Here is a 10318-nt window from a genome sequence, read left to right as displayed (position 1 = left end):
AGAGAAGTCCCTAACCACTCTTTAGAGTTGAGGGAAAAAAGGTGCCAATTTGATTTTTTTTTCAATACTAAATGAACAATTAATTGCAGGTACGTACTTAAATTTCAAACCAGATTATTAAGAGAATAAGTGTTGTGTACACCCTCGTATTGATATTTCCGAATGATACTGCAATAGAATCATGTTGTATGACATTATCGCTCACATATTTGACTTTGACATCGTTTTTATCTTGTTAGAGAAGGAATCGAAGACAAGTAAGTTCGATGCTCTTCCCATTATTGATTTCGTCGATAATGAATAAACTTTGAGGCTCAAATCACAAACAGATGCAACAGTTGATATATAAAAAAAAAGGTACCAAATCCAACAGAGATGAATAAAAGGATATCAATGAAATGATTTTTTTTTTAAATCAGAAGCTTTGAGTGAATTACACAAAAAAGATTATACAGACGAAGAATCCCAATTCTATTGGTTTTGATATGCCATGAGAGAAGAATATGAAATCATATACATCATTCTCAAATGATTCATATAATTGGTAAAAAAGAATGGAAGAAAGGGTCACGATAATAAGCAACGACAAATAAAACATAATTAACAAAACATTCCAATTTAATGAAGCTTGAAGTCATCCTTGAGAAAGCCTATTGGCCACGCCAGCCATGTACTTTCCCTGATGCTCAGCCACAGCCAGCTCGATTTCAATTGGCTCTCTAGTGCCATCACCAGCATAAACGCCAGCACCGTAAGGCGAACCTCCATGTATAAAATCTATCTTGGACATATCGTCTCCAAAAGTGTAGCCAATGGGAACAAATAGCATTCTATGGTGTGCCAACTGGGTTATTGCCGTCCAACTAAACCACAACCATAAAAAAATGTCAGAAAGTTGATAAATATATATCCAATGTCCAGAAAATTCACATTTCCAAGTAAAAAAAAAGTTAAAAATGTACCATATGTTCATGTATCGTTCGTAATTTTAGAATTGAGTCTATATTTTTATTTTTAATAATTTAGTTATACTTTTTAAAATTTAAAATTTAAGATCAATTCTTATCGCTGTTAAAATTATTTCGTTAAATTTAAGATCATTGTAATATCATTTTTCTTAGTCATATGACTATCAAGTGAGTTTTTTTTTAAATATTTAAAATGTCATATTAACAAATTTAACAAAAAAATAACTACGTTAATAAGTGGAGCTAAATTTAAAAAAAAGAAGCTAAAAGGTAACTTTTAACTCTATTATAGCTCAAATTTATATACTTCATTTATTTTTATTTGGATTTTGGCATGCTCGTTTCATGTTTTGTTAGAACAAGAACGAATTTTATACTTGGATCGTGGCTATTTCGACCCCATGGGTTTTTTTTATCTACTAAGGAGTGGTATGTTTAACAAAACAACAGTTAGTTTTTGGCTATGACACTTCGACTCTTTAACTGGTCGAAGTTCAAACTAAAGACAGTATTTATCCTTATCATTATCTCTTGAGAGAGCTTGGAGCAATTGGAAAACTAATTTATAAAAACTTTTATTTGATAAATACTCAGGATAATTAATATAATTAATAAGATAATTTCAGTTTTTAAATAATAGACTATTGTATCAATCTATAATAGGTTGCTAATGACATCACTTAGAGAGTAGTTTTGGAGTGTCTTTGTCAACATTTTTGATGTGTTTTCTTGTGGTTATTTTGTGGTACTCTTTTAGATATTGATTGTATTGTGAGATATTTGAGTGAGTGATTTATGACAATTGGGGTTGACATTAGGGCTGTAATTACTTTTTTGTGTAATGATAGATTGAGCTTAAGCCAATAGGTGATTCGGACGAATAAAATCATTCATTGGACGAGACTCTGCAGATGTAAAACCATTGTGTATAAATAACTTTAACAAATATTGTTTGTTAATTCTCTTCTTACTTTACTCCTTTCATTACTTTGCATTTAACATTTTTGTTCTAAAAATAATTAGAACCAAAATATTTTTCAAATGTAAACTAGGAAGTTTTTTCAATTTGATTTCATGAGTGCCATATATTCGAGTCCAACTTTTATTACTTTTTCATATATTTGAAGTTTTTTTTTAAATAAATTATAACTAATTGAATTTTATCAGATCCACACCGGGTGAAGGAAAATATTTCTTAAGGTTATTATATAAAAAATTCTTTGAAAATAATTTAATAAATAATTAAGCCTTCAATTCAAAATAATATCCAACTGAGCTAGAAACCCCTTAGCATCGTTAACTTCACCTTGTGGCACGTAAGGGTTGTGCCACATGGCAAAATTTGATAATTTTTTAATTCTTAAAATTTTAAAATTTTTGAGAAATAGAATTTTTTTACAATTATAAAAATGAAAATAATATAAAATCATTTTTTTCTCTTTTCCTCTTTCTTTCTTTCTTTTTTTTTTTACAGTCTTTCCTTTTTCTTTTATTTTTTTTCTTCTAATTTTTCCAATGATTTCCAGATTTTTTGAACAATACAATAACATAAATCAAAGATGTAAGTGGAAGAAAGAACGACAGCTGCAAAAGCACATCCATTCCCATAAGCCAAAGTCCCAATTGTAGCTTAACAGAGAAGAAGGAGAAGAGACAGAGAAATAAGAAACTGAAAGAGTGAGAACAGAGATTGTCCGGTGATGAAATCGGACATCGAGCGGCAACTTAGACTAGAGGGTAGGCTATCGGCGGCAACGGGAACACTGAGGGTGAGAGACGACGGGGGTTAAGGGAGGAGAGAAGAAAAGAAGGAAGATAAAGAAAGGAAAAAAGGAAAGAAAAACGAGAAAATGGAAAGAAAAATAAAGGAAAAAGAGAAAATATATGATTATTTTTATTTTTTTAATATTTTTATAATTTTTATGGTTGTTTAAAATTCTAATTTTTTTATAATTTTTAAAAATTCAATTTTTTTATTTTTAAATGAATTTTTTATTATTTTTAATATATTTTTTATTTTTATAATCTAAAAAATGAGAAATTATATTTTTTATATTTTAGAAATTTTTTATATTTTTTTACAATTTTTTAATTAAATATAACAGAAATTATCTAATTTCTCTACGTAGCACAATCTTAAGATCTGACAGAGTGAAGTTAATGATAAAACTAAATGTGTCAAATGTGCCAAAAGATAAGAGCTTAATTGAGTGTTTAAATTCGATTGAGGCTCAATTAAGTATTATTTTCTATCCAGGATTCAATTGATTATTGAATTAATTTCAAGGGTTTTTTTTATATAATAAACTTATTTTACATTAAAAATAATTATTTATGAAATTATTTCAACAAATGATTATGAAATTATTTCAACAAATGATTATGAGATGGGATGATAAAAGATTTTTATTTGAATTTCTTGATATTATATTTCGTTTTTATATAATATTTTTCAAATTGTTTATTTGAACAATTATAAAAATATGAAATAAAAAATATATTATTATAATAATATTAATTATTATTTAAAATAAAAAATTTTATAATTAAATACGTGACATCAACTGAATCGATGATTTCATATACTACATCAACATTTCAATAAAACATTTTAATGAAAATGAATGATTGTAAACATTAAATCAAATAATAATAATTAATTCAACTTAGTAAAACTACTCATGTTTTTTCAACTCCAAGCTAAATCATCAAAATTCTGAAGTTTGAGCTAAGCAATTAACAATTAGCAATTTGTTCAACTATGGAAATCAAACTAGAGTTCATGGATCATCAGTGAGATTAATTATGACATAATAATTCATAAAAATTATAGCCCATCTTCAACATCCTTAAAATTCACTTGTTAGCATAAAAGAGAGAACTGAAATTGTTACTCCATTCTATTTTACTTACGCCGTGGTTTCTTGGCCGCCTCCTTGAGTTTCAGTACTAACAAAGAATCCAGCCGGCTTCCCAACCAGTGTCTGCTCCTTCCAAAGCTGCCCCGTGGAGTTGAAAAACGCTTTCATCTGAGCCGCCATACATCCGTACCTTGTCGGGAACCCAAACAGAATAGCATCCGCCACTGCCAATTCCTCCGCCTTAATCTTCGGAACCTCAGGGCTTTAGGCGGCGCCTTCATATGCTCCAGAACCTCATCTGGAAGCGTCTCGGGAACCCTATATAGAACCGCTTCGACACCTTCTACACCCTCCACTCCTTTCTTCATCCGCTTCGCCAGCTTCTCCACGTGACCATACATGGAGTAAAATACTATGAAGACTTCTAAAGCGGCGGCAACTGATTGTGCATTCTCAGAACTCTCTGTTACGGTGGGAGTTGCGTGGGTTTCTTCATCGGCAGCAATAGGTGCAGTGTTGTTGCTGGTGCCAGCGGCGTCTTCGGCCGAGGTCGGATGTTTTTTCTTGCTTGGGACACAGCCACCGCCTTTGCCCATGGAGGATTATATGGGAGAGTAAATTTTTTCTTTCTTTTTTTTTTTGTCTGTTTTGGTTTTGGGATCGAAGATGAAATATTCCTAGGCTTTTCTAATTCAAAGTTGAACAAACAAAATTAATTCTTAAATCATCTTCCAATCATAATGAGCATTCACCCAAAACCGAAACTTGCTTGGAAGTGGTTGGATTTTAGAATATGCTCAATGCTTATTTCAAGGTTGTACTTTTGATTCCATTTTTGTTTTATTATGATTCTAATATATTTTAATATTTTAAGATGTAAATTCAGTCCTTATTATTCATTTTGTAACATTTTTTCTTATATTTTCTAAAATTTAAATTTTTAATTTTGATATTTTTAAATTTTAATATTTAAATATGTATATTGAATATTAGGGTTAATTATAAAAATTCAATTATGAATATCCATAATGTAAATATTTGGAAACAGAAAAAAATAAATAAAATTCAATATAAACAAGTAATATTTAACATTCATTTTAAATCTAAATAATATGAATATTTAAATCATTCAGAGAATAGCAATATAAATGTTCATTACTAGATATATGGAATATAGATGTGATTTGAATAGGTCTAATCTTGTGTTCTGGATACTTGTAGGAGATATGGAAGGGGCAGTTGGAAGTGGCGCAAAATTGTTCCGCTTCATTCATTATTTTACTTTTCAAATCCGACGTTTAACGTTTAAATATGCGAGATTTAGCTGGATTTTTTTTAAATATTATTTTTTTTCTTTTTATTATTATTTAGTGATATTTTAATAATTTTTTAATGTTATTGATATATAATTATGATAATTTTTTTACTCAAAACTTTGAACTTCAAATCTTAAATCCTGAATCATGAACTTGAATTCTAACCTCTTGAGTGACTTATGGTTCAAGGTTTGAGGTTCAAAGTTTGATATTTGAGATTTGAAGTTTGAGATTTAAGATTTAGGGTTTGAGTTCAAGTTTGAGTTTGAGATTTGGAATTTATGGTTTGAAATTCGGGTTCACAATTGAAAGTTTAGCGTTTATGATCCAAGATTTGAAGTTTAAAATTTAAGATCTAGAGTTTAAGGTTTTTGGATTCAAATTTCAGAATTTTAAGTAAAATCTCTTTTACCAAATTATAAATCAAAGACATAAAAAATTTACTAAAATATTATTAAATAATTAAAAAGGAATTATAAATAATATGGCGAGAAGAATTCATAAAATAATTTCTCCATTTGCGAATTTCTCTTTTTATTTTGATGGAAACAAAAATAAAAAAAATTAAATTAAATTAAATATTTTTAAGCTCTCTCCCTCCCCATGTTTTCTCTTGGACCAATCAAAATCTTTTCTTTCATCTCCTTCCACCAATCAAACTCCTCATCCTCTATAATTTATTTTTTCCCTTCTTTCATATCCATTGCACCATCCTAACCCCTAAACCAACACACTCCCCAAGCTTCTTCACCACCCAAGCTTGCCACCATAGCAAACGACTAGATGCTCATACATAAAAATATATATAATATGGGAAGGTATGAAAGCTCTCATGATCATCATATTCTCGTGAATAACCATCACCTATACATGTATGTAAGAAAGCAATATGTATCCAAATAAAACAACCTATTTTGGCTATTAATTTAAAGCCTTTCGAACCCTGTGTGAAAAATCAAGCTCTATCAAGAATCAAACTCTCAACATCAAAGAAAACAAAACACTGTAAAATATCTTCCTTTTTATACATATAATATGTGTATATAATATGGATATTATATACACATATTATATGTGACAATATATACACGTAATCTATATTGATCATTACATACAAATCATATATGATATATATGATATTATATATGCTTTTTGTCCTTTATTCCTTGTGAAATTTCGTTAGCAATCACCAACCATGGATAGTATATGTATATGTTCTCCATTTCCTATTTTTTCAAAAAACAAAAAAAAAATCTTAACTCACTCAGATATGAGTCATCTCCTACTATACGCTCTCTCTCCATTCCTCATTACTGTTTGTTACATTGAACTAGCAATGAGTTGGAAATATTTTTTTAGTAGAGAAGCAGTTCCTTCCTTTTAAAAGGTCCATATTCTCGTATCATGTTCTGGATGCCAAATTTTTTTAATTAAATAAATCCTTTTGCTCGCCAAAAATGCTATAGCTTCATGAACATGGTGAAAAGTACTTCATCCGTTGTTGGTCCAGCTACAACACTGGCTCAGTGGTGGTTTACAGCATCAAAGCCCAATAAACAACACCCAAAGTGATTTACATTGGAGGAATGAATTCCTATGGAGGATTGAAAGAACACAGCAACGTGGTTTCCTATGGGCCATGAGTACCGAAAAGTGCTTTGCTAATGTTGTTAGCTCCTTAAAAGGGAATGGTAAAGTAAGAAAGGGTGGGGTGGGGGTTTGGGGAGGGAAGGGGAGGGGAGAGAACCTAATTTATCATCTACATGCAAGTGTCACGGGCTGCAGTTCAAAGCCCGTGACTATCGCACCAAATGCATCCGACGGAGGTCTATTGTGTAGATGGGGATCATTTGGCCTGCAAGAAATGGCCCGATTCAATAAGATGTTGGAGAAGCCTATCAGATTGAAGCTTGGTTGGCGCGATAATGAAGATATGACAACGTAGGCTATTTTGATAACTAATCTTAGAAGATTGATAGAATCTCATCTTGTAAAAATTAGATTAGATTTGATATTACATATATTGTAAATCCCTAAAATCAAGGGATATAGTTAATCTCGTCCGTCAATGTAAATGTATCTTGACAGTCGGTTTTGGGAGAGCTCAACTATAAATAGAGAGCCTTCCCCTTATTTGTACTCTCACTCTATTCATTTTTTTCATTATTCTTTGTGAATAAGAGAATATTGAGAGCATTTACTCAAACGCCTTGTGTGCGCTCTTTCTGTTGTTCTTTTGTTGTTTCTTTTGGCATAAGTTGCTTTCGCTATACAAATTGGTGCCTTGGAGGAATTCTAAAGGAATCCTCACTTGAGTATAGGCTGACTTACACGAGCTTGGTCGAACGGATCACCTAAGGCCGCATGGATTGTGAGACGAAAGATCTAGCCCTGTAACACAAGTGGCTGAGAGCTCTAAAGCAATTGCTTTTTCAAGAATGAGTGAAGCTGGAAAGATATCGTTCATGTCACTTTGTGGGCTAGTTGGAGGGGGTTAATGGTGGCCACTGGTGATGGCAAGTGATGTAACACCCCTCGCCCGTATCCGACGCCACGATAGGGTTCGAGGCGTTACCGGGGTTTCACACTTACAAACATACTAAATCGGGTCACTGAATTTTGCCCAATATTTAAAAATTTTCAAACATGTACATCTTGTCCCTTACACAGGCCTTCGAGGCCCAAAACATACCTAAGGGCAGTTCAGAACAAAACCGAGAACATTCGATAAACTTTGGGTACCTTGGAAAATTTCTGTTACTTTGAAGTGTCACACGCCCGTGTGGGTGGGGCCGTGTGATCTCACACGCCCGTGTGGCTTGGGACATGCCCATGCCCTCAGCCCGTGTGCAACACTGACTTTAACCATATCATACAATTAGAGACACACGGCCAAGACACACGCCCGTGTGGCCTGCTCGTGTACAACACTGACTTAAAATTTTAGGTGCAGGGGATGCACGGCCATAACACACACCCATGGAGGTGAGCCGTGTGTCACACACGGCCTAGACACATGCCCGTGTGTCCAACCGTATGGACCCTAATTGACTATTTCCAAGCCTTTGATCACCCTTTTTATCACTTATACTTAATGATTACCAAATACAAAGTAAAACATGATTATATTCTTATAAATTATCTTGGTAAAACTCATTGTATGGAAACCTCATATCATTGTTTTCATACATGATAAGTTATTCCCCATCTTGTATTTATGGGTTTTCATGTCACTTTAACACATTCAAAATTGGTTCGTTCTTGTGACTCATTGCCAATTATAAACAAACCATCACTGTGACAGCCCAAAATTGACCCTAGTCGGGAAGTGGTTTCGGGACCACAAAACCGAGTCATACTAATAATTAGCCATCATATTTGATGCTTATTATATGTATATATGCATGTGTGAAAATTTCATGCTTGAATTTTGTTAATTGTAAATGAATTTTATTAAATAGGACTTATGTGAGAAAATTTAGAAATGTGCTAGGCAAATGTGAAGTGGCCTATTAATGCATGTTATGAAAATGATGGGTTTGCATGTCAAATTACCCAAAATGTGAGCTAGTGGCCGGCCATGCTATGGGTGGAAACATGTTGGGAACATGTTGGCTTAGTGTGTTATGTTAGAAAGAATAAATAAAAGGGTTAGTAATTAAGTAATGAAAAGGGAGGGGTGATGAAAACAAAGTTGTCTCATCCATCTCCCCCCCCCTCCATTTGCTGTAGCTAGACAAAGAAAAAAGAAGAAAGAGTGTGTTCATCTTCCTTACCTTCTTGCAAAGCCGAAACAAAAGGGGAAAGAGGAAGGAATTTGTCTAGGGCATTCGGCTATCTTGGAGGTTAAATAAGGTAGGAGTTCATGTTATTTCTATTGATTTTTATGAGAATCTAGTAGTAGTCAAGCTCTTATTGTAACCCATATGTTGATTTTTCTTTAGTTTTGGTGACAAATTGTGCATACGGTATTATTGGATAAATACTAAAAGGATGGTGTTTTGATATTTTGGATTGAAATATTAGAAAGGGGAAAATATGAGCTACCTAATTAGATATATGTGAATTTAAAAGATGGTATGAACAAATGTGGAGTTTTGCTAGTTTAGGATTATTCGGCCAAGTGTTTATGTGGTGGAAATTAAGTGTTAAATGGAATGAAAATGATATTATATGGGGGTATGTATATTCGGCCATATGAGTAAATATATAGATGATGTTAAATTTGATTATGTATAATGGGCCATATAGAGTACACATTGTGATATTAACTTTAATTCTCTATAATTGATCAAGTGGGTGATATTGGTTTATATGGTTGAATTTGAATTATGAATATGTACCTTGAAATAAAATATATCATCGACTATGTTACTTTGGAAGTAAGAATGCATTCGGCCTTGAGGCAATTTATAAGTATTAGTTAAGGTTCTAATGTTTTGAACAAGAATGGTTGTAAGATGAAATGAAAATTATTAAAATATATATGAGTAATTAACAAGGGTGGTTGCCGTGTATATAATATTTATGTGTGTTTTATTGAAATATTTATTGGGTTAATTTTAGTAATTGGATCTTAGGTGATCAATAGCCGAATGGCTTAAAGTTAGTAAAAAGCATAAGGTGAATAAAAATAAAATGTTGCCGTATACTTCTTTTGATATGAAACTATTAATGTTATGGGATATAAATAACTAGCAAGGTAATTAAACTAGTTGATTTATTTATTTAAGCTCAAGAACCTAAAGGAGAGGCGTCCAACAAGGGGAAATCGAAGGTCATCGAGTAGCCGACTTGGAATTATTTTACCCAACATAAAGTAAGTCATTAAGCATATAGTTTGTATTAATTTAAATGGTCATAACGTATATGTAATGATGCTGAATGGAATGATAAATATATATATACATGTATGTATGTGGTGATGAAAGTGTTGAATGAAAAGAAAAGAGGTGAGATGTATTGAGTTGTTGATCTCGGCACTAAGAGTGCGGGTATAAACATTTATGATCATGAGATTGGCGCTAAGTGTGCGGGTTTAAATTGTACAGCACTAAGTGTTCGAGTTTGATTATGTAGCACTAAGTGTGCGAGTTTGATTATGTAGCACTAAGTGTGCGAGTTTGATTATATAGCACTAAGTGTGCGAGTTGATTATATAGCACTGAGTGTG

General features: G+C 32.1%; 1 pseudogene; it reads right to left on the bottom strand.

Annotated features, from left to right (window-relative positions):
- Positions 1-388: 388 nt before the first annotated feature.
- Positions 389-4614, bottom strand: LOC107926648 (probable NAD(P)H dehydrogenase (quinone) FQR1-like 2; annotated as a pseudogene).
- Positions 4615-10318: the final 5704 nt, after the last annotated feature.

This window comes from Gossypium hirsutum, chromosome A12, assembly GCF_007990345.1.
Source record: "Gossypium hirsutum isolate 1008001.06 chromosome A12, Gossypium_hirsutum_v2.1, whole genome shotgun sequence".
NCBI classification, from domain to species: domain Eukaryota; kingdom Viridiplantae; phylum Streptophyta; class Magnoliopsida; order Malvales; family Malvaceae; genus Gossypium; species Gossypium hirsutum.
The sequence above is the reverse complement of the archived record's forward strand: the minus strand, read 5'-3'. Positions and strand labels throughout refer to the sequence as shown.